This window comes from Peromyscus leucopus, unplaced genomic scaffold (genome assembly GCF_004664715.2).
Source record: "Peromyscus leucopus breed LL Stock unplaced genomic scaffold, UCI_PerLeu_2.1 scaffold_243, whole genome shotgun sequence".
NCBI classification, from domain to species: domain Eukaryota; kingdom Metazoa; phylum Chordata; class Mammalia; order Rodentia; family Cricetidae; genus Peromyscus; species Peromyscus leucopus.
In genome coordinates this window covers 506,575-531,031 of record NW_023505116.1, presented here as the reverse complement: position 1 = coordinate 531,031, position 24,457 = coordinate 506,575, and the positions used below count along the sequence as shown (strand labels likewise).

The 24,457-nt window shown below is 37.2% G+C and overlaps 1 long non-coding RNA gene across 1 annotated transcript; it reads right to left on the bottom strand.

The window, feature by feature from the left end:
• Positions 1-1,599: 1,599 nt before the first annotated feature.
• On the bottom strand, positions 1,600-24,188 carry LOC114693806. The gene is made up of 3 exons (XR_003734605.2): positions 24,118-24,188; positions 23,169-23,318; positions 1,600-1,654 (listed from the first exon to the last, which is right to left on the bottom strand). It is a non-coding gene; the product is annotated as an uncharacterized LOC114693806 (long non-coding RNA).
• Between the last annotated feature and the right edge of the window lie 269 nt (positions 24,189-24,457).

Here is a 24,457-nt window from a genome sequence, read left to right as displayed (position 1 = left end):
AAATCTAAGAAAGTCCAATAACCCATTCAGTTCCACTTTCAAGCAGGCAATAAAATAGCTAAATATAGTTTTACAATCTATTTTTTCTGTGCTATCTCAATGATTATATCCTAAAATCTCTTTAACATTAACTACTGAAACAATGTAATTTTAGCATTTTCTCCTAATTCAAATTAGGTAATCTAAGTTCTGCCACTGTTTCTATTGCCTCATGATGGAATGATACAATACACTTTTTCTTTATAGCCCACCACTTTCACATACATCTTTTTCATTTTAGATTTCAACACTACGAAGGAAAGCAAGCATTATTGTCATTTCATCAATAAAGGAGAGATTTAGGGAAATTAGATTTACTGGTACAAAGTTCACTACTACAGTACTTGAATTAAGAAAGAAACCCACACACTCTGACCTCATGTAATTTATATTCCACAGTGTCACACAAATGGAAATAAATTCCAAATCTTTAATTACATTTTAATTCTAATTGCAAATCTAAATCTAATTCTTTTAAAGTCCATACCTTTCCCATTTCAAACTCTAATAAATACCACAGAAACTAAGAGCTAATGCAAACAGTAACGAGTCTTTAAAAGATCACCTGTACATCAGAATGTCCAGAAGAAAATGAATAACACATTTACCAAACAGTTCAAATATAATAAAAAACACTCTCAAGTCTGCTTCCTTTAATCTAATGAACTTATCCTACCACAGCACACACAATTCACTGACAGACAGCAAAATAACATTAGCTCTCAATTATTCATACTACCCGACTCAGAGGAAACATCAATGCGGGAGAATCCTGCCTTTTCTAGTTTCAAGCTACTCTCGGCACTGTGTACTCCAGCCTGGACTCTAGTCAAACAAAAACCACCCAGATGACATGACTGGAGAGGAAATGTCTAGGAAAGGCCTATGTATTAAGTCTCGGTCCCATGTTCAGGATGCTATTGGGTGATGGTGGCAACTCTGAGAGATGAAGCCTGGTTGGAGGAAGTTGGGTCAATGGTAGATAGTCTTCAAATTTCAAAGTGTTTACCTGATCGCAGACTCTACCTCTCTTTGCTACTTGGCCACATGAAGTGAGCAGCTCACTCCTTCACACTGTCCTACCAATGCTGCCTCACCCAAGGGCCCAAACTCTCAGTCTACTGACTGTGGATGGAAACCTTTCCTGCTATAAGCTTATTAATTCAGACCTTCTGTCAGTGATTAAAAGCTATCATAATAATCAACTAAAATAAGTAAAATTATTAAAACTTTATTTCTAGGTTGTTTTTTGTTTAACCCGAAAATAATAATTTTATTACTATATAGACTGACACTGGAGCAGGAGGTATGCTCACAAACTTAGCAAAGAAAGGATTCCTAGTCAAGAAAATATAAAGACAACTGCTATGAACAAGGACAGATGGTCCCAAGAGGTGGGTTATTATAAATTGCACAAGGTAACTAAAAGAGAAAATCTACTACAACGTCTTCAATCCCTATCATGCACATACACAGAGAGGTTTTCTTGCATCTGTATGACCCATGTGACACACACATGACTTACCTCATCCTGGACACCAACTGGTAGTAGTCAACTTGCTCCATCAGTGATTGTAATAATTATTGCTGGCTCCAAGAAAAAAGGGTTTCTTCCCTGAAGTCAAAACACAAACAGGTATTAAGGCTTAAATTCTCACTTAACTTTTTTTAGTTATAAAGCCAATTCTTAGAATGTCCCCAATTCCCCTCAATGTATACCATCTCTTTTCATTTTTAAAACATTTTTATTGCATTTAATTTACTTTGAGTGTGTATTAGAATGCCGTAAGGCATGTGTGGAGACTGAAGGACAACTTAGTCTGTTCTCTCTTACCCATTAAGGCATCTCACTAAACCCCATCTCTCCTACTAATAAAATTTACAGAAACATATACCTGTTTGCACATTTAAAACAAACTTTTACCGGGTGGTGGTGGCGCACGCCTTTAATCCAGCACTCGGGAGGCAGAGCCAGGCGGATCTCTGAGTTCAAGGCCAGCCTGGGCTACCAAGTGACTTCCAGGAAAGGTGCAAAGCTAAAACAGAGAAAACCCTGTCTCGAAAAAACCAACTTTTTAGGATACTAATATATATGTAACCACTAATAGTGGTTAGCACTAATTAGATATAAAGATGGATTTCTCGTTTCTTTATATGTTCTTGTGTTTTGACTTATACAGTGTACATTTATATTTATGTATATATAAGTACATTATGTACTTATAAAGTATTTCTTTTTTTTTTCCAATTCAAGATTTTATGCCAGGTGATGGTGGTGCATGCCTTTAATCCAGTACTCAGGAGGATCAGTTTGAGATCAGCCTACAGTCTACAGAGCAAGTTCCAGGACAGTCAAGGCTATACACAGAAACCATCTCAAAAGAAAAAAAAAAGGATTTTATACTAAGTGTGTGAGTGTTTCACCTGTATGCATGCATATGTACTATGTATGTGGTTGGTGCCACAGAGGTCAAAGGAAGACAAAAGACAATTCAGATGCCTGGAACTGAAGTTATGGACAATTGTGAGCCACCCAAAGTGGGTGCTGGGAACTGAACCTAGCCATCTGGAAGAGCAGCAAATGTTCTTAACCACCGGCCGTTTCTCCAGCCCCAGTATTTAATTTCTTAAATGGTGCCCTAACAGTTGAATTTTGGTAATTTGATTTTCAGGAGCTATCTTAGCCAGGTACTGCCTTTAATTCCAGCACCTGGCAGGCAGAGGCAGGTGGCTGAGAGTTCGAGGCCAGGTTGGTTTACAAAGCAAGCTCTTGGGACAGCCAGGGCTGTTATAGAAGAAACCCTGTCTTAAAAACCCAAAGATCACTTCCTAGTGATCTTTGGCTAAGACTGAGTATGGTACAAACTGCAAGCCAGTACTAGAGGAAAATGGTGGTACACACCTTGTGTTCCCAGCACATGGGAAGTTCAAGGAGGATCATGAATTTGGGACCAGGCTGTATAACAAGCAGGACCATCTCAAAATAAAAAACAGCAGTCTAAAAGCTAAGTGCAATGGCACACAACTCAAATCTAGCACCATGAACTGACTCAGAAGAAAGTGACTTCCAGGGCTGCGCAGAAAGCAGCAGTCACTGTCCTGCTTCACCTGTCCTCGCTCCTTACGGGTCGGGGGAAAGGACAATATTTTAAGAAAGAAGTTTATTCTTGAAGAAGAAAGTAGGACGGTAGATAACCATTATCAAAATTGCCTGTAATCACAATGTCTAAGCAAGTGACAAGGAACATGGATAGGACTACAAAAACTAATTTTTACAATATTAGGGTTACCCTCAGAATTAGAAAAACTAGCAGGAGTCTAAGACAAAGAGTTAAAAATTAACGAGTACTTAAAAGTAAATGCTTGGACAATGAGGGTCAAGAACAAAATGACATGCTGCTATCCAAATGTTTTTTGTAAGGTCAAACTACTTCAGCCATCTTCCATTCAAATCCTGACCTAGCACTAGGTTATGCTGATCAGTTCAAGGGAATAAATTCTGGGAAAGAAAACACAACCTTGCCTTTTATATACAAATGGTTCCCAGTTGCCAACTAAGCAAATCCACTATTAACCCTTTAATTTCTTGTATTACCTTAGCTTTTTGTTGTTGTTAATTTGGTGGCGAAGGAGACACATGCCACAGCATATATGTGCTAAGTCAGAGGACAACTTTAGGAGTCCATTCTCTCCTTCCATCATGTGTCAGGTAAATCAGACTTGGTGAAAAGTGCCTTTACTACTATAATCTAAACCATCTCTCCAACCCTCCATATTACCTTGTTTAAAAAAAAGAAAAAAAAGGCAGGGGCTGGGGAGATGGTTTCAGTCAGTACAATCACACAAACGTGAGGACCTGCATTTGAATCCCATGCCCATGGAATAAACCCAGGCCCAATGGTGCACGTTTGTAAACCCAGTCACGGCAGGAGAAACCAAAAACAAACAAGTCTCTGAAGCTTCACTGAGCAGCCAACCTAGCTGAAATCAATGAGTTCCCAGGTTCAATGAGACCCTGTCTCAAAATAGGGAACACCTCTAACATTAATCAATGGCCTCTACACATGTACACACACCACACACATACAATGAATAATAGTAAGACAAAAGATAGAAATTTCAAGTATGTCAAATTTGTTTGAAGCTGCAGATGAGCATGAATGCATATGCTTACAGTCTCTACAACTCAAGAGACTGAAGCAGAATTCAAGGCTAAACTGAGCAACATGTTAAGACCCCCCATCTCAAAAAAGAAAAAGGAGGGAAATTCAAATAGATTAAATTCTCTGCTATCATCAGCAGCAAAAATGGAGTGAAGTTTTATTGAATTTGATGTATATCAATATATGACAAAAGTTTAAATGATTATAGGAATCACTTGGACATCTTGGTAAACTGTAGTCATGTCAGTGCTTTAACAAGACCACAGACTGGGAGATACTAAGGTCTACAGCCCACACCTACAAAGTAAGGTACACCGGTTATATGCACAAACCATCCTGCAGTTTATTCCCTTTCCTTCATATTTACTACTCTTAATTCTTACCAGAGTAACGCAACATACTATCTGCTGAATGAACTTACAGTTACAGAAATTGTATGATTATAAATCTAATCACCATAAAGGAGATCTGCTAGATTAAGTATTTTTGATAAGTCATGCCAACTTGTAAGTAGCACATATACTTCTCAAATTGATATCAAAGGAATAAAAATAGTTCCCAAAAGTGAAATCTTGTATCGACTGAAAAAAACCTTTGGATATAACTTGCAGATTCCCAGTACACACAATTAACAAGCTAGTCAGTCGTGTTCACACCTGTAATTCCAACACTGAGGAGACAAAAACAAGAAGCTCTCTTGGGCTTGCTGGCTATCTAGTCACAAAGATGAACTCTAGATTTACTGAGAGACTCTGTCTCAAAGAAATACAGTGAAGCAACTGGGAATGACACTGGCCTCTGATCTCCACATCCACACCCAGAGAGACAGAGACAGCAGAAAGATTGAGAGAGACAAGAGAAACACAAAGAGATATTAATTCTAAATGCGCAACAGCATTGAAATGTCTCAGAACCCTTATAGAAAGAAAACATAATTGCTAACCTCCCTTTTCATGTTAGAGAGAACACATTTTGGAACCATTACATTCTATGGCTTCTAGTACAGTCCCACTAAAAGTCAATCCTAAATTCTAAAATGTGGAAGTTTTCCCACAAAGCCAGATATTGGCAATGTCCACTCCCACCTGAGTTTTGTCTCTCTCAAGTAAATGCTTGTTATATTCCTTATTGAAAACCTCTCCTATTCCTACTCATTCCAAAGACCCAGTCGAAATCTCTGTTCTCCCATGAAGTCTTCCTTATCACTAAGGCTGTCAGGAGCCAAACCTTCCACTCTAAAATTCTAAAAATAAGATTTTTCAAGTTTTATATTAAGGTAAATGTTCCTTCAAATAAACCTGAGGTTTCCAGTGGTTTCATGGAGCACATTTAAAGTCAAGCAGTTGCCTACCTGTGGGACCCTTGAGGTAGTAGGCTTGAGCCCATACAATGTATTAGGGGGTAGCCTGAACAACACAACAAGGTGTCTCAACAAAGAATAAATAACAATGATATATATCATTTTCACAACAATGAAAACATACTTAACACTGCTTACTGTAGATTAAAAATAAATTATGAGCCCCGAGGAGATGGCTCAGCAAGTAAAAGCCAAGCCTGACAAACTGAGTTCAATTTCCAGGATCCACATGGTAGAAAGATTTCCAGAAAGTTGTTCCTGATCTCCATAGGGCATGTCATGGCATGTGTGTGTAAGCACAAGTGTGTGTGTACACACCCAGAGTCAACACAATTTTTTAAAAAACATTTTAATAATTAAGATACTAAACTTTATGCTGGGTTTTTATCATGATTAAAAAATACCATCTAGTTGGAAACAAGAGAAATAGCCCAGATGTTAAAAGTACTTGCTGCTCTTGCATAGGACCTGGGTTCAGTTCCCAGCACCTGCATGGTGGCTCACAATCTGTAATTCTAGTTTCAGAAGATCTGATGCCTTCTTCTGGGCTCTCTGAAAACAAGGCATGCACATGGTGCACACACTTAAATGCAAGCAAAACATTCATACATATAAAATACATAAATCTTTAAAAATAATATTTGGTGCCTGTCCTGGATCTCGCTCTGTAGACCAGGCTGGCCTCAAACTCACAGAGTTCCGCTTGGCTCTGCCTCCCTAGTGCTGGGATTAAAGGTGTGCACCACTGCCCACCTTTTTAGTTTCATTCTTATTCTTACATAAGCACAATGAAAATTAGGTTTTGATGCCAGAGAATTGGTCAAAATTTTAATTAAGTAGCAAAATGCTATTGAATTAGGACCCTTGTATATGATGAAGCTCACCCCAAAAATAATACAGTTGACCTTTTTCCTTAGGTTCTACATCTATGGATTCAACTACTATAAATCTTAAAAATGTTCAGAAAAGAAAAACTGTCGATACTGCAAATGTTATCTTATTTTTCTGATTATTCCCTAAGCATAGCAACTACAATAACAGAATTTACAAGAAATTAGGCATTATAATCTACAGATGATTTACCGTTCAGAAAGGATGCACATTGGTTTTTCTGTAACAAAGCTGTTAGCTAAAATTGTATTAGTCTTATACTACACATAACACTCTCAAAAGCCACTACCACAGATCTTGGCAGTAACAGAGTACTTCATGATCGAAAAGTCTTGGAGAGATCAAATTTTCAGGAAGAAATGGTGTAACACAAGACGTACTAGTAGGATTAGTAAGCAGCAATGTTAAGCAGAACTTGAAATTCTAAATCATGATTATTCCATGGTAGCAAGAAGTTACACAAGGACTGGCAAAGGCGCTCAGCAGGTAGGCACCCTGATGACCTGAATTAGATCCCCAGTGGGAGAAGAAAGCCAAAAAATGACCCACCCCCACTAGTTGTCTTGCAACCTCCACACACCAAAAACACACAATAAATAAAATGAAGCCAGGCGGTGGTGGCACATGCCTTTAGTGCCAGCACTCGGGAGGCAGAAGCAGGCAGATCTCTGTGAGTTCGAGGCCAGCCTGATCAGTTTCAGGACAGCAAGGGCTACACAGGGAAACTCTGCCTCAAAAAACCAAGGAAAATAAATGGAAGGATGGATGGATGGATGGATGGATGAATAGAAAATAAATGTTGTACTAGTAGCACATAAATTCTCTAGATACAATTCTACAACAACATAGTTTGTGCTGTATCAACTAACAGTATCTGCTGCTATGATCAAACTGCTATTTCTCCATGGCTTTTGCAGCTGACAATGGAATATATCAGAATCGCACACATTAGACAAGCATCTATCACTGAGCTACATGGCCCACCACTGTTCTTTTAAATGTATTCTATCAGCAGCAAAATTAACTAAAACAGGATAGCTGCCTGTTCCGTGATTTCACACCAGTTTTTTCTGCATATAAATCAATATACCTTCTTCCAGCATAAAACAAATGACAACATACAGGAATGATTACTTGTAAAAACTCCAACTTCCAGAGTGTACCCACAGACACATACTCATGAATAGATGGTAAAAATATTAATGTCTTTCAATTTTGGAAAAATCACATAAGTATCAAAGAAAAAATATAATCATCTTCTTGGTGCCAACTATTCCCCTCTATAATAACTAAGATCCTTTCTTCTATGAGTTAAGCAAAAATCACACACAAAGTAATTATAGAAGTAAATAATGACTAAAGGTGCCAGGTGTCGGTGACACATGCCTCTAATCCCAGCACTTGTGAGTCAGAGCCACGCAGATCTCTGTGAGTTCAAGGCCAGCCTGGTCTACAGAGTAAGATCCAGGACAGGCACCAAAACTACAGAGAAACCCTGTCTTGAAAAACCAAAAATAAAAATAAAAAAATCCTCGCCGGGCGTGGTGGCGCACGCCTTTAATCCCAGCACTCGGGAGACAGAGCCAGGCGGATCTCTGTGAGTTCGAGGCCAGCCTGGGCTACCAAGTGAGTTCCAGGAAAAGGCACAAAGCTACACAGAGAAACCCCTGTCTCGAAAACCAAAAAAAGAAAAAAAAGAAAAAAAATCTAAAATGAAAAATGTAATGAATTATTTTTATTCTTCAGGGTAAAAAGCCCTCTTACAAAAATTAGTGAGTTTAACACTAACAGTAGCAGGACATGCTGTACTTTCATGTACAGTTCTACACTGTTCTTCCCCTGCTTTTCACAGCACTTGCGTAATAAACTGACACTTTCTCTTATCAGCTTATGCACGAATAAGAAGTTTTAGGTATAAGGCCTAAAGAGGACAGTAGGCTACATACAACCTAAAGGCTAGGCCACAGTACACAGTGGGAATTAGAATTTAAACCAAAGAAATGGGAAAGAAAATCTGATTTTTATACTGACCAAGATAATATGAAGTAAAAAACTCCCACTTCACAAAAACTAACAGTTCAATAAACAACTGATCGTGGTGTTAAACATGTCAATGAAAGCATAAAATTTCAAAAAGTTAAAAGATTAATGCAGAGAGCCCACTTAGAACCAACAGTATTTTTGCAATATTGATAAGCTTGTGAAATGTTAAAATAAATTATTTTGAAATTAGTTTTAAAATTGTAAGTCAATTTCTTTAAAATACAAAAACAAATCTCAGGGACAGAAGTTTGTTCATTTTATTCAAAACCTTAAAAAAAAGCAATGGAAGAGGAACATAGATTTGTACTGGGCCCATAAACCAGTTATAATTAAGCTGAAGCAAAAGATAACTAGCCCTAAGCACTCAGTCCAAATGGTTGTGGCTACATCTGTTACTGGCCTAGTGGACCCAAACTTTCTTCCTATGCCACCACATTCCACACATGTGCAAAGCCTGGCTACTACTATTTGCTACAGTGGAGGCTTCTATTGAAGAAAAAATGTGAACCAAGAGTTAGTCAGCTCTCTGCCTCTCCTACTACAACATCTTCACTTAACACCTATCTATTATCCAACCTCAGTGTTTTGCTATATGACAGGAAGAAATGCTCAGAAATAAACAAATGAGATATTAAAATGTATATCCCTAGGCCAAAGCTACCACCAAGAGCAGGAAGATTTTTTAATTTCCAAAACTAGCTCATGATTTTCTTCAATCTAAAACTTCCATTTCAAATAAACAGCTGTAAGCAAAGGAATGTTGAAAAGTAGAACCGTTATATCTTTAGAGCACATCAGCAAGGTTCCTAAACATGAAATACTGCTACTCCTTCCTAAGGGTAGGCTGTTCATTAAGTTATATAAATGGATATACAATTGGTGAGTTAGAGATTCCAAACAAAATATAATTATTGCAGTCAATAAAGACTTCAATAAAATTAATAGGCTTACCTCCAGAGTCATATTCCAAAACTGGAATTTTAGGTTTTATGTTTTAGAATCTGGAAACAGTACATTTATTAAGACCTCAAATGATGCAGCACAGTTTTTTTTTTTTTTTTAATCAAATTCTAAAGTAGTCATTTTTTTCTTAAGATTTGTTATGTATATGAGTGTTATGCCTACATGTATATATGTGCACATGTGTCTGGTACCTGAGGAAGTCACAAGAAAGGACTGGCTCCCCTGAAATTAGAGTTACAGGTGGTTGTGACATTCCATGTGGATGCTAGGAACCAAATCTGTGTTCTCTGTAATGGCCAGCAGTGCTCTTAATCACTGAGCCTTCTCTCCAGCCTCTAAAACCCTCATCTTGAACTATGCTGTTAAAATAGTATGCCTGACTATACACAAAGGATTCATTAGAAACTCATTAGCTAAAGTTGCTTATTTCTATTTTTAATACATCTTAAAATTTTATCACTTTTAAAATAATGATTAGATTTTTTTAAAAAAAAGACTACAACTGTACATTTACTACCAAATCCCAAATATTCATGGAAGTTAAAATATGCTTAAAATTCCAAAATAAAACATTAAAAATCTCCAAGTGTATGCTTGGCATAGGGATTAACAGCTATAATTCCAGCACTTAGTTGGAGAGGCAGGGAGACAGGGAATTAAAAGGCCATTCTGAGCTACATGGCCATTTCAATGCCAACGAAGCTACACTTATTATGACCCTGCTTCAAAAACAAACAGAAAAAGGTAGTATGCAAAAACCTAGTGCATCTGTACATAATCGAGGTCTCTATAAAAAAAAATGTTAAAATTATACACTAAAGAAACATTTTATTTTCAAGTTAATTCTACTATATATAGAACTGTATGCCAATATGACCCCTTTTTTCAGCCCTATAATTTCTTATGTGGTAAATTTAACAGCATTAAAAATATAGAATAAAAAGACTTGAGCAAAAGTATAAACTCAATCTGTAGTACTGGAGAAAATAAAGTTAGGGAGACTTAACAAATTTATTTTAACAGAATGACTAGGTAACTCTATTCTGGAATTTCATTTAAATCAAATAATAAAGAGATAAAAACTTCACCATAAAAACTAAAAAACTACTAATGCTTGACTTTCTGAAAAGACAATATTTAAGGAACAAATGATAAGTCTAATTTAATAATTAAAACAGAATTTGGGTTTTACATTTAAACTTGATTCTAAAGTTTGAAAAAGATTAGCAAGTTCATTCTGGTAACTCCTAAATAGTAGCAGCAGGCAAACAGAATTTATACTACCATAGAAAGAGAAATGAAGATGCAAGAATAATTTTACTGAAGAACATTAATAATATGAATAAAAAACCTATATAAGCCGGGCGTGGTGGCGCACGCCTTTAGTCCCAGCACTTGGGAGGCAGAGCCAGGCGAATCTCTGTGAGTTCAAGGCCAGCCTGGACTACCAAGTGAGTTCCAGGAAAAAGGCGCAAAGCTACACAGAGAAACCCTGTCTTGAAAAACCAAAAAAAAAAAAAAAAAAAAAAAAAAACCTATATATTACAGGGATTAGGCAATATTAATGTGGGAAAATTAATGCAGCAAAATGTTTGAAAGATGACAAGGAAGTAAAATAAATGCAAAAATGTAAATACATTTTAAAGACAGAACAAGTTAGAAAAGGTATCAATATGCAGAAAAATGGCACTAAATGAAATAGTAAAAGGTCTTTATTTAAAATACTTCTACTTTTCTAACTTTTATTATTAATCCAGAATGGATAATGTCTGATCTCAAACAAGGTTATATTGAATGCATATCCTAATGTGAGGTACAAATGATAAGTCTAAGTTTGAAACCCTGTCTCAAAAAAATAAATACACACACACAAAGTTTTTAAAACTCAATTTGCCTCAACAACTCACTCAGATCTGTCTATCCTATCCTCAAGTGTAATAATCTCCTTAGGTTGCTGACTCCCACAGAATCTACAGACACTACCTTGGCACAAATCTGGCTAAATCACTTTATTTATTTATTTTACTTTATATGTATGAGTGTTTTGCCTGCATGTACATATCTATACCAAATGTGTGTCTGCTATCTGAGGGTGACAGATCTACTGGGATTCAAGTTACAGATAGATGGCTGTGAGTTGCCATGTAAGTGCTGGGAATTGTCCCACGTCCTCTGAAAGCAGATAGTGTTCTTAATCATTGAGCCATCTCTCTAGCCCCCTAAATCATTTCTTGAACTCAAAAGTCAAACTGATTTTTAAATGCTCTACACCAAGCAGACCATAAATGTCTGATTAAGTAGGATGACTCTAGTTACTTCTCTCTGTACATCACAAACAGGCTCTCAAAAGAATGAACTTACAATGCTGTCTTTAAAAACAAAAGTATAGGAGTACTGGAGAGAAGGCTTAGCAGTTAAGAGTACTGGCTGGTCTTCCAGAGGACCTTGGTTTAATGCCCAGTATTATATTGTCAACTACTGATCATTCATTAACTCATTCAGGAAACCCAACACATTCTTCTGGCCACCAAGGGTACCAGGTATATCTGTGATGCATAGACAGACACATACCCACCCCAAACACCAATGCACATAATATAACGGGCTGGAGAGATGGGTCAGTGGTCAAGAGCTCTGACTGCTCTTCCAGGGGTCCTGAGGTTCAATTCTCAGCACCCACATGGTGGCTCACAACCATCTATAATAGGATCTGACTCCTCTTCTGGCATGCAAGTATATATGCAGAGCACTCATATATAAAATGTAAATAAAAAAAGATTTTGCCAGGCAGTGGTGGTGCACGCCTTTAATCCCAGCATTCGGGAGTGAGTTTGAGGCCAGCCTGGTCTACAGAGCGAAATCCAGGACAGGCACCAAAACTATACGGAGAAACCCTGTCTCAAATATATGTGTGTGTGTGTGTGTGTGTGTACACACACACACACACACACACACACACACACACACACACACTTTTACTTCTTTAAATTAAAAATTTTAAAACAAAATCATGAAATTCTGCAAAGGCTTTCCCTATAGTGAAAACCTAGTTGATATATGTTAACAGATCACAAAATTTAGTGACAAAGCTTTACATTTTTGAAGGGAAAAAAATTTCAAAACTAGGGTATTATGTCCCATATGCTATGATGAAAGTAAATCCTAACTGGGTAAGACAACGTTAGTTTCAAGACTTTTTAAAGAGTTTTTTTTTAATGGATTTTAACTTAGTTTTCTATCCAGACCTATCTTTCAAAAATGGCTTTATTATCTGTTCTGTAGTGCTAGAGATCAAATTCAGGAGTTTATATATGCCAGGCAAGTAGTATGAAGCTCTACCTCCACAGTACTCCCAAAATGTCCATAAGCCTTCTGAGCTGCACACACAGACAATGGCTTTAGCATGTTAATATGGTCATAAAAAGCAGATGTCACATATGGATGAAAATACAGACTGTAACAAATTTAAAAAACTTACCAAAAACATTTCATTAAACCAGAAACTCTATGAACACAATATAATACCTTTTTACATTAGGATCTGCATTCTATATAACCTTGTTTGAGATCAGACATTATCATTATCCATTCTGGATTAACAATAAAAGTTAGAATAAGTAGAAGTATTTTAAATAAAGACCTTTTACTATTTCATTTAGTGCCATTTTTCTGCATATTGATACCTTCTTTTTCTAACTTACTGGTCAAAAATTCAAACTTTTACAATTGTAAAAGTACATAAATGACCATGAACTATTACAATTTAGGCATTACCAAAGACCATGAAAATTACTGTTTTGCTAAATCTTGGCAATCTAAAAGCACTAAACCTTGCCATCTCATGAACATAGCCTTGGTAATTGCCCACTGTCTTACGGCCTAACTTTCCTCAGCACTTTGAGTACGCAATCAAGTTAACTTTCTTATTTAAAATAATTGTTTTTAACTTTGAAATAATTGTATTTGAAGTTTTTAATCTTGTTATATGTTTTCTAATATCTAACAAGACTCAAAAGCTTTAAGATGAAAAAAGCATTTTAACAAACCAATATCAGTTCTGTCATTCATTAACCATAAATGGTAACACCTAACAGGTAATATTACAATTACCTTTGCTCACATACTTAAAACTAGTAATAAAGTGTTGTAGAAAATATAATCCTTCTAAATCCTTGTCAGGACCTTTACCACAAGCCCCATAATGTATTTGGGCAAATCAAACTGATGGAAAAGACTCCATAGTCTTTTAAGGTACACATTTCAGAAAAGACAAGTATATAAGGATTAGAATACATTTTCATTATGAAAAGTCACTAAGCTGACAATTAAGAGGTCTTTCAAAATACAACTGTATCTCATAAGTAATCAAATTTTAAATAGCATGTCAAAAATACCTTTCATATTAAAAAAAGTAATTCATAGGCTTATCCTATTAATAGCTTTTGTCACACAAATCTACAAAAAGGAACATTTTACACTTGGACTCCTTAGACAATGTTATCTTCTAACCTTGCCCATTCTAACCATCACCAATATGAATTCTAAAATATATAGTCCTGGAAATAGACTGACCTGAGATTCCTCAAAGTCTGAAGATGTTTCTTATTCTAAAATTCACAAATGTGTTTGCATGTGTCTATTGGTATGAAACTGCTTTTGAAAAGATAAATGAAGATTTTAGGAAAGACTTAAGTAAAGTTTTAAAATATATATATATTTTTAGAACAACATATTGAGACTCAAAATTAAAACCAAGAAACATGTTCCCTACAGCGAAAGTTACAACTTCAGCCAGAAGTAATGGATAGCTTGTGGGGTGGGAGCACACAGTATACCACAGAGATTTTGGGTCTGGTCAGTTTCAGAACAAAGCTTTCATCCTGGTAAGTGTTTTCCTTAATAATGAATGAGGATGATGATCCTCATTAACCGAGTTTCTACCACTTGCCAGGTAGTTATTTTTTGCCAGGCTGATTTTTTTTTTTTGGGGGGGGGCAGACTGATTAACAATCAGTATTTCTAATCCTTACAGAACTTTCAAGACTGGTACTAGAAACACTTTGTGAATGAGAAAGTTAAGGATTAAAGGACTTGTCAAAACATAAGCTATTAAGTGGGACAGACCAGCACATAGATTTGTTGTTGTTTGCTTGGGCTTTTGGTTTTCTCTATCACCACAATGTTCTGGAGGGGGAGAAGCAGGATTAAACCAAAGTTAGGCTCCCATTATTCCAGTTTTTAAAATCTAGAAGGAAATTTACAAAAAAAATTACATTTCAGTAATAAAGTGGGTTGCACATTACTCAACCTTCACCATAGTCATCTATGGTGAGCTCTTCTATTTAATTTTCCTAGTGGAAAAGCAGGATGAAAGGCTATAAGACCTGCCAGGAACTCACCAGTGTGGTAGAAAATCCATAAGCAAGCCAGTCACATTTTCCTGACTCAAGACATGAGGCTTAAATATTTTCAAAACCATCTTAGACCAAAAGAAAGCATGACAGTTAACCAACTACAAAGATGTCCAGGGAAGTTATTATTGTAGCCCTATTACTGGCTGGCTCAAATGGAAAGATCAACTAATTAACTGACAAATTATTAGCTATATGTTAACTACCTAAATCAGAAAATAAAGTGTTAAAATGTGGAAACAAAAATTCTATTAACTACATACATATATTACAACCTTGGCCTAGAAAACATGGCTCAGCAGATAAAGATACATACACACATCAAAACAAACTAAATTGCAAAATTTATATTATTATAACCTTGTCCTTAAAATGTCATAAAATCCTATCAATCACCCCTTATACTGTATCCTTTTTTCCAAACCAGAGAGGAAAAACTGAACTGAAGCTAATAAGGTAACAAACAATATTTGGATAAAATGTTACAAGAAAGGTTAAAGTAAGCATTTCAACTTTTCTGAGCCTTTATTCTATAAATTTAAGAAGATACACTAAACACACACACAAAAAAAAAAAAACCAAAAAGTTGCCAGATGAAACTCTGCTCAAGAGTATATATAAAAATTCACTAACCTTCAAGTTCAGGATTTGTGTTTTGAAGTTCTAGCCCAATAAAAATGTTGGAGTAGAAAAGATAAATAATAAAAAAAAAACTAAAGCAGGGCTGAGGCTGTAGCTCAGTAAAGTGCTTTCCTAGCACACATTGAAACCTTGCATTCAACTCTTGGTACCACATAAACCCACATGTAGAACACAGAACTCAGAAGTACAGGCAGGCAGGATCAAGAGTTCAAGAACAGGGCTAACAAGAAGAATCAGTAGTTAAGAACACCTTCTGCTCTTTGCAGAGGGCCCCAGGTTTGGGTCTCAGCACAACAGCAGTTTACAACTGTCCACAGTTCTAGGGGATCCAAAGCCAGTATACCAGGCATGAATGCATATATATATATACACACATACAGGCAATAGCAAATATGCACAAAATAAGTAAGTAAATATTTTTGTAAGTTCAAATCATTCTCAGTTACATAGTGAATTCAAGGCCAGTGGGATACTTGAGACTTTGACTCCAAAGGGGGGAAGGGGGGCAAAAACTCCTGCAAGTTTTCCTCCTAACTTCCAAAGGTCTGCTTTGTCCCCCAGTACATAATAAATAGAATTTACAAAGTAAAGCAAAACAAACCCAAAAACTCTTCTGTATCATGTTTATAATCAATGTAACATGCTTGTAATTTAAGCTAACGAAAATAAAGTTTATATAAGGAAATCAATTTTGTAAAATGGAAGAAAAATGAGCTTTTTGTCATTTAAAAAAAATACCTAAAGTCAGGTGTGGTGGCACAAGTTTCTAATCCCAGCACTCAGGAAGCAGAAGCAAGTGGATCTCTGAGAGTTTGAGGCCAGCCTGGTGTACAAAATGAGTTCCAAGACAGCCAGGGCTACACAATGAAACCTTGTCTCAAAACACCAAACAAACAATGTCAATTTCTTCATTTCCTTCTGAAATGCCAAAAGTAATTTTTAAAAGTTTGGAAAACAGATTTACAGTATAAAAAGATACTATAGCAAGTTGGTTTTTTTTTTTTTTTGGAAGAAAATATATGCTCCTGAAAGCTCCTTAAAAATCAAACCTGTAGAAAACAAAAAAAAAAACCAAGGACAATATGACTTCTGTCACATCTCTGACCGTCAGCTAAACTCATATACAGCTTTTATTCAGCACACTGATTTAAAAATGTCTTCCCAAGCTGGGTGGTGGTGACACAAGCCTTTAATTCCAGCACCCAGAAGGTAGAGGCAGGTGCTGTGAGTTCGAGGTCAGCCTTGTCTATAGAGTGAGTTCCAGGACAGCCAGGACTGTTCCACAGAGAAACCTTCTCTTGAAAAGCAAAACAAAAATGTCTTCCCAATACTTGACTCCTGCTTCCACTGAATGTATCTCTCTCTAAAGACACAAGCTCATACTAATCAACCACCATTAAGACAACTTCAGCAGATAATGTTCTCACACCTGCTTCTCCAGGATGAACTACAAAATCCAAGGGGAAAAAAATCTCAACATGCTAACAGATTTCAAAGCATGTAATAACAGAACTCAACATTAAAACTCACTAGATTTTTATAACTGTAATTTCAAATAAGGGGAGAAAATACTAAACTAGACGTAAACCACTGTCCATCTTTATTTTTTTTGTTTTAAGACAGTGTCTCACTGTGAAGACCAGGCTGGCCTTCTTGCCTCTGTTGGGACTAAGTTTGGCTTGTGCCACCAAGCCCATTTTCCTGTATGTCTTTAAAGTTTGTTTGTCCCTAACTAAGCCCTACAGACACTTTAAATATAAATCAGATTTAAGCCTCTCATTCATTCTCTAACAGTATGGGTACATAGTTGCTTATTCAGAATAAGCAGCAGAGACACAGGGTGACAATGACATTGGCTCAGTATTATACAGTGATTCAATGACAAAGTCAAGACTGGGCATTCCATTGCCAGCTACTGCTCTTCTCTAAAACAATACTTTTATGGGGAGGAAGTCCTCCCTCACTACAAATTATTTACTTTTTTTTTTTTTTTTTTTTTTTTTTTTGGTTTTTCAAGACAGGGTTTCTCTGTGTGTAGCTTTGCGCCTTTTCCTGGAACTCACTTTGGTAGACCAGGCTGGCCTTGAACTCAGAGATCCGCCTGGCTCTGCCTCCGAGTGCTGGGATTAAAGGCGTGCGCCACACCCCGCTGGCCCAAGTAAACCTTTTTAGACATGAAAAAGTACAGGAAAAAATAGACTCAACTACATAAAAACAAATTCTGAGCACCAAAAGAACATAATCAACAGTATAAATATATAACCTACAGAATGACAGAAGTGTGAATTGTATGATAAAGGGTTTATAACTGAAACATATAAAGAACCCCAAAGGGCTGGGAAGTAGCTCAGTCACAGAGTACTTGCCTAGGTGTGTTCAACTCCCAACACTTTAAATAACACAACTCCAGTATGTATGTGTCTTAAGTCCATGTTTAACACAAGACTTTAAATACACATCTCCAAAGACTGTATATAAATGGCTTACCAATGCATAAAAAGATGCTAAATATAAACAATAATTCAAAAAATGCAAATCAAAATAATAATGGTTATCTTCTAAAACCCATTAAGATGGCTAAGGAAAACTTGTGGAGTCTGCATGGTTCAGCAGGATATAGGAAGCATCTTTTGTGTACTATTGCTGGAATGTAAAATGGTACAATTACTATGGAAAAGAATATGGAGAACTCCTCAAAAAAAAAAAAAATAAGAATTTACTATTCTATTTCAACATTTACATCCTCAAGAAATGAAAGCAGTCTTAAAGAGATGCTTACCTACATATATTAATTACAGTATTATTCCTGATAGTCAAGAAAATTCTGACAAAATTCTACACACTACAAGGTGGATGAACCTTAAGGATTAGGCAAATAATCCTTAGTCATAAAATAACAAACATGGGCTGGAGAATTGGCTCAGTGGTTAAGAGAACTTGTTCTTGCCAAGTACCCTAGTTTGATTCCCAGCCGCTACATGGAGGCTCACCACTTCTTCAGGTACCAGGCATGCATGTGGCGCACAGATATATATATATATGTACAGGCGAAAGCCTTCACATAACTAAATAAAATTTAACCAGGTGGTGGTGGCACATGGCTTTAATCCCAGCACTCAGGGCAGGGCAGAGGCAGGTGGATCTCTGTGAGTCTACAAAGAGAATTCCAGGAAGACCAGAGCTGTTACAAAGAGAAACCCTGTCTTGAAAAAACCAAAAACAAAAAACCAAAAAAACCCACACTCATCCCTTCAGTATCCACAAAAAATTGGTTCCTGGTTGTCCCTAAAAGATTCCAAAATCCAGATTCTCAAGCATTCTATATAAAATAAGAGTGTTTCTCTATAACCTACACATAACCTCTTATGTACTTTTTTACATCATCTCTAGGTTATTTAAAATACCTAATGCAATTTTTTTTTAAAATTTATTTATTATGTATACAGTGTTCTGCCTGCATGCCAGAAGAGGCACCAGATCTCATTATAGATGACTGTGAGCGACCATGTAGTTGCTGGGAATTGAACTCAGGACCTCTGGAAGAGCAGCCAGCTCTTAAACCTCTGAGTCATCTCTCCAGTCCTACCTAATGCAATCTTAATGCTATGTAAAGAGTTGTATTCAGTGGACAGTGACATAGAAACAAGTTCAGTACAGATGCAGGATTTGTTCAGATAGTTCTGATCTGTGGTTGGCAGAGTCCATGGATTAGCAAGCCCACAGATGGAGGGTTCATCTATGTTATGTGATAAGGAATGCACAGTAGTCTAACAATTAAAAAAAAAAGGCAGGAAGTAGAAAAAGCATCCTCAAGGAATGTAGGAAATTGGGAGTTATTAATAGTTTTATTTTTCTAGGTACTGCTTTTATAAAAATGTGAATATACCTAATACCATAGAACTGCACACTTAAAAATGATAGAACTGCACACTTAAAAATGACGATGGGAAATTTTGTTTTCTACATCTTAATTTTTTTTTTTTTAATTAAGGGACTTATGGATGGGAAGATGACTCAGCAAAGAAAGGCACGTGCCACCAAACCTAAGTACCTGAATTTGAGCACAGGACCAGAATGGTGGGAGGATAAAACCACTCTCACGTTACCCTCTAATTTCACACATGTACTATGGCATGCTACACCTCCCCCACACACAAATGTCATTAATTAAATCTTTTTAAATAAAACTTATTTTAATAAGGGACTTACAATTTTCACAACAGTGCGATCGACAAAGGGTGTACCTCTGTAGTAGGACCTTTGTCTAGCAGGCACAAGGATCTGGGTTTCATATCCAACACCACACAAAGACTAACTATTCACTATTGTTTCAGGTCACATTTCAGCACTGTAGTACAGGCAGTATACAGGCAAGTAATAATCTCCTTTCACTTGAAAAGGTTATTAATAGCTTAATAAATACCGAAGAACTTGTTGATAATCTAAGGGGAAAGAAAAATCAAAAACTCAAATAGGAGCCAACTTTTTACTAATTTCACTAAATAACATTAGAAGAAAAGCCTGGTCAAGCATGGTGGTGGAGGCTTGTAATCCCAACACTCAGAAGTGCAAGGCTGGCCAGTCTATACAGTTGAGTTCCAGGCGAGTAATGGCTATAGTGAGGTCAGCTCAAAAAACAGAACATCCAACTCATCTCACACCAAAGCCATCACTGTCAAATGGGGGTAAATACTTTCATTTAAAATCCTCAAAGCAATAAATATTTTTTTTTTAAAATGCACAGTAGGTCAGGCACCATTCTAAACAATCCAATCAGTGCTACTATATTGAAGAATGAAATAGTCAGACCAATGGAAACAATCATGATGTGCAGGCCAGAGTCAGATTCAGCAGCTAAACCTAACTTAAAAAAAAAAAAAATGGCTGGAGAGATGGCTCAGGGGTTAAGAGCACTGGCTGCTTTTGCTGAAATCCTGAGTTCAATTTCCAGCAACCACATGTGGCTCACAACCTTCTGTAATGAGATCTGGTGCCCTCTTGGCCTGCAGGAAGGCATTCACGCAGACAGAACACTTTATACATAGTAAATCTTTTTTTTTAAAAAATGCTACAAACATTGAGAAAAAGAACAAAAAAACAAAGAATACAAAAACATGTCAATTTATATAATAAAACTGTCCTATGTGTCTTACATTCTTAATCTTATCTACTTGAGCTCATTTTCAGATTCTCAAAGGATCAACATAATTTGAAACTATTAACATGTGGACAAAAACTTGCAAGTTTATCTGCAATAAGCAATTTAATAAGATGCTGCTTTTAAAGAGAAGGGGTGACTGAAGGTTCACACTCATGGTTCACACTCATCTACAACTGTAAAAATATCAGCAAATGGTACTGGTTACCAAATATTTAAAAGGATCTTCTACATAGGCAGACAATTTGTTAGTGGAATAGCTAAAGGTGCTTGAGAAAATCATTTAAAAATTTTTTCTGCTCAGCTATTTTAACCTTACAATTCTAAGTATCCTACCTAATTAAGAATGCCAAGTTAATAAACGCAATGTTCTTGCAATTGATTATATAAAATCACCTATGTGTCTATATGTATACAGGAAAAGGTTATTAATGTAAATATACCAATAAATACGTGTACATTTAACCCTTATTTAGGAAAGTAATTATATATATATATATATATATACACAAGAAATAAATTTTTAAGAAAATAAAACTATATTAAGATGTATAGATGCTCTATAAGACTAACATGTCTTCCAGCTAACCACCTTTTCTCATTTCCTTCAACTGAGACTATATCCAGTATTCCTATTATTCAGCATGAAATACTTAAGTACAAAAATATTAAGGTTACAGATCCTACAAATTCTTTTCCAAATATCCAAATGATTATTTAGTATTAAGTATTTTCAATCATCCAAAATTCTGGTAACTTTTGTATAAATAGAATTATAGAATATTTAAATATAGAAAAATGGTTTTATGATGAAAAATCCAGAAGCATGTCTTCTTCCAAGTAAAATTTACTCAAAAATGTTCCATTTATTGAGAAATTGTAGTGTCTTAATTATTTTAAAGCTAGTTTCATTATGTGCAAATTCAGGATATAAGTAAAAACCATTAACATTGCTTCCTGAATCCTAGCTGATTCACTCAAATGACTGAAAGGCATTATCCTTCCTTGTTGCAAGTTAATAAACCCTAGTCAGTAAGAACATCTCAAAACACAAAAGCCCTGCCTTCAACTTTAAACTTCCTAGAGAGTAAGTACACAAGTGCCCTGGAACTCTCCTAAAGGACTTTTTGCTGTTTAACTGTGTAGTTGAAGGTGGATGTATCCAAATGTCCTTCCCTCTTATGAAATGTAACACAGACAAATCAGAAATTGATAGCTCTACAACACATAACCTGACAACAAATAAAGGAACTTAATAGGAAGTTTCAAATGTGTCTTTAACTCGGCAAAGTTTGATTAAAATCTTAAACGATAATAGAAAACAGTACTACATACAACAAAGGAGTAAGATACTTTTACAGAAACAGACCAAGTGGCAAAGCAGTAGCAAAAAAAAAAAAAAAAAAAACTTAATGTGTTAAATATTTACTAATTAAAGGATGAAAATGCTTTTCAGGAAAGTCTGGTTTGTAATGCATACTTTAAATGCTTGAGCACTAAATTCAACCATTTCTAAAGATGGTTAAATGTTTCAGAGTTATCCCCCAAATGAGGCATATAGCTTGTGAAGTCACAGGAAGAAATGCCTTGAAATGTTCAAAATTCATGAGAACTGTGCATTATGAAACTTGGAAAAGTATACAATATATATTCCTAAATGTAGCATTATGGTAATAGTGCTTTGCATACGGAATTCCTTGGGTGTGATATTACTCCTTGTGTGTAGCACTACATATTCTTTGGTATCTTGTATTTCTAGGATAGCATTATTTATAATGGATCACCTCACATTTCCTTAGTGAAATTAGTGATTGCTGTGATTTAAAGCTCTTGCCTCATCCTCACAGATGAGAGGGACTTTGGGGGAGCTTCAGGAACAGGCAAACTTTCATGTTTCACAGAAAGCATTTTCCCAAGGGTTTGGAAATTTTTAAACTTTAAGAATTCTGAATCTGCCATTAATTTCAGACTTGCTACTGCAGTAACTTCTAATAGTATATGCTTCAAGAGACATCTGAATATAGTCAACCAATTACTGCACTCCTGACAAATCTTACTTTCCGAATATACAATGTGGATTAGGATAAATCCTAATCTAACAGTCATTTCCTCTAATATCTTTACTAATATAGAAGCAACTGCTACATCAACCAACAGCTGTGATCCATTGCAAGAGTTGCCTATGTGCCTACAGGTAACGGAGCTTCAGACTGGTGTATATCTTCCCTTTTATGTCTTTTATGAACTTTTGAGGGACTGAAACCAAATTCAGGTCAACTTTCTAGCGAAGAATTTAAATCCAAATTCTGAATGCAAATACATTTAAAGGGGAAATGAGGGATAAAAATCATACACCTTAGGTGTTTAGAACTGTGTGCACACTGTATTTCAACCTTGTTATGTTTTATACTTCCATTCCACGTTGCATTTTTTGACTGGATTGTGTTTTTATACACATAAATAAAAACAACTCTTTTCTATCTTAGTATTCAACCTACCTGCCCATAGTTGTCTATGCCAGTTACTAATCTATTTAAATTTAACAAATCAAAAGCTGTCCTTAGGGATTGGCCAAGAGTCGTAAGTCCTTCTGCCTGAAGGTTTTTCAGTTCATTCATAAACGTTGCATGATTTTCCTTCCATCCAGCCTGAAAAGAAAGATGTGAGAATTTTTTTTTTATCATTTGAAGCCACGAACACACATGGACACCGATTATAATGTGATGTCCACCAAGCAGGTATGCCACTTCGGGTTTGTTAACTTCACTTTTGGTTGATATGGCTTGGGTAACTGTTGTCTCTGGTGGGAAAGGAAACTCTTCCAAAGGTGGTCAAGAACGAACCTGCTTGCCCGACACCCTTTGGTAAGTAACAACAATCTTAATACTTTAATAACTTCCCTGGGAAATGTGCTAACATAACATCCTCCAAATTTGTGTAAGGGGTGGGCGTTGCGAAGGTACTAGTGGAAGGCAGATGGCAGCAGGACTTCTTAAGTTGACCACAGCTGTCCCACCAATCGGTGGCCTTCCTAGTTCCACTCGGTGATGACCAAGTCTCGAAGCCCCCTCCTGGCTTCCCTTGCCAGCTTTGGCTGACTCCCTTTTAATGCAAACCCGGGCTAGGCAAGGCTGGGCCGGCTGTCACTCGGGCTAACTTGAATAAATATCCCCCACAGTTCATTGCTGCCGCTCACGCCGCGGAGGGGAAATGTCGGCCATGTTGATCGTAGCGCCTCCGCCGCCAGGCCGAGCCGGACCCGGAGGGGACGCGGCGGGCCAGAAACCGCCACCACGCCGGCGCTCCCGGGGCTGGGGAGGGGTGGGAGGCCGCAGGGGAAGGGACCTGGAGGCGGGAGCGGCGGTGGGGGAGGGGAGCATAATGGAGGGGGCGGGGAGGGCGAGCTAGGAAGGAGCAGGGGAGGGAGGGGAGGGCGAGGGCTGTTACCTTGATAGCATAGGGCGGCTCTTCGAAAGTGACCAGCATATACCTGTCTCCTCGGCTGGGGCCGGGCACGGAGCTGCGGGCCAGGTGGGGACGGGAGGGAGAGAAGGCAAGCACAGAGGCCAGGTTAACCAGTCGCAGAAGGGTCCCCGGCGCCCCCCCCCCCTAAGTACCGCACACGCAGGGCCGCCCCTCCGCCGACCCCCCGCACCCACAGTCGCCCCACATGGGCCAGGCCCGGCGGAGCCCGCTCCCGGCGCCCGCCCGCCCGCCCGCCGCCCGCGCGGTGGGGAGGGGTCCCCGCGCCCCGCGGCGCCCGCAGTGGCCCCGCCGCCCCCCGCCC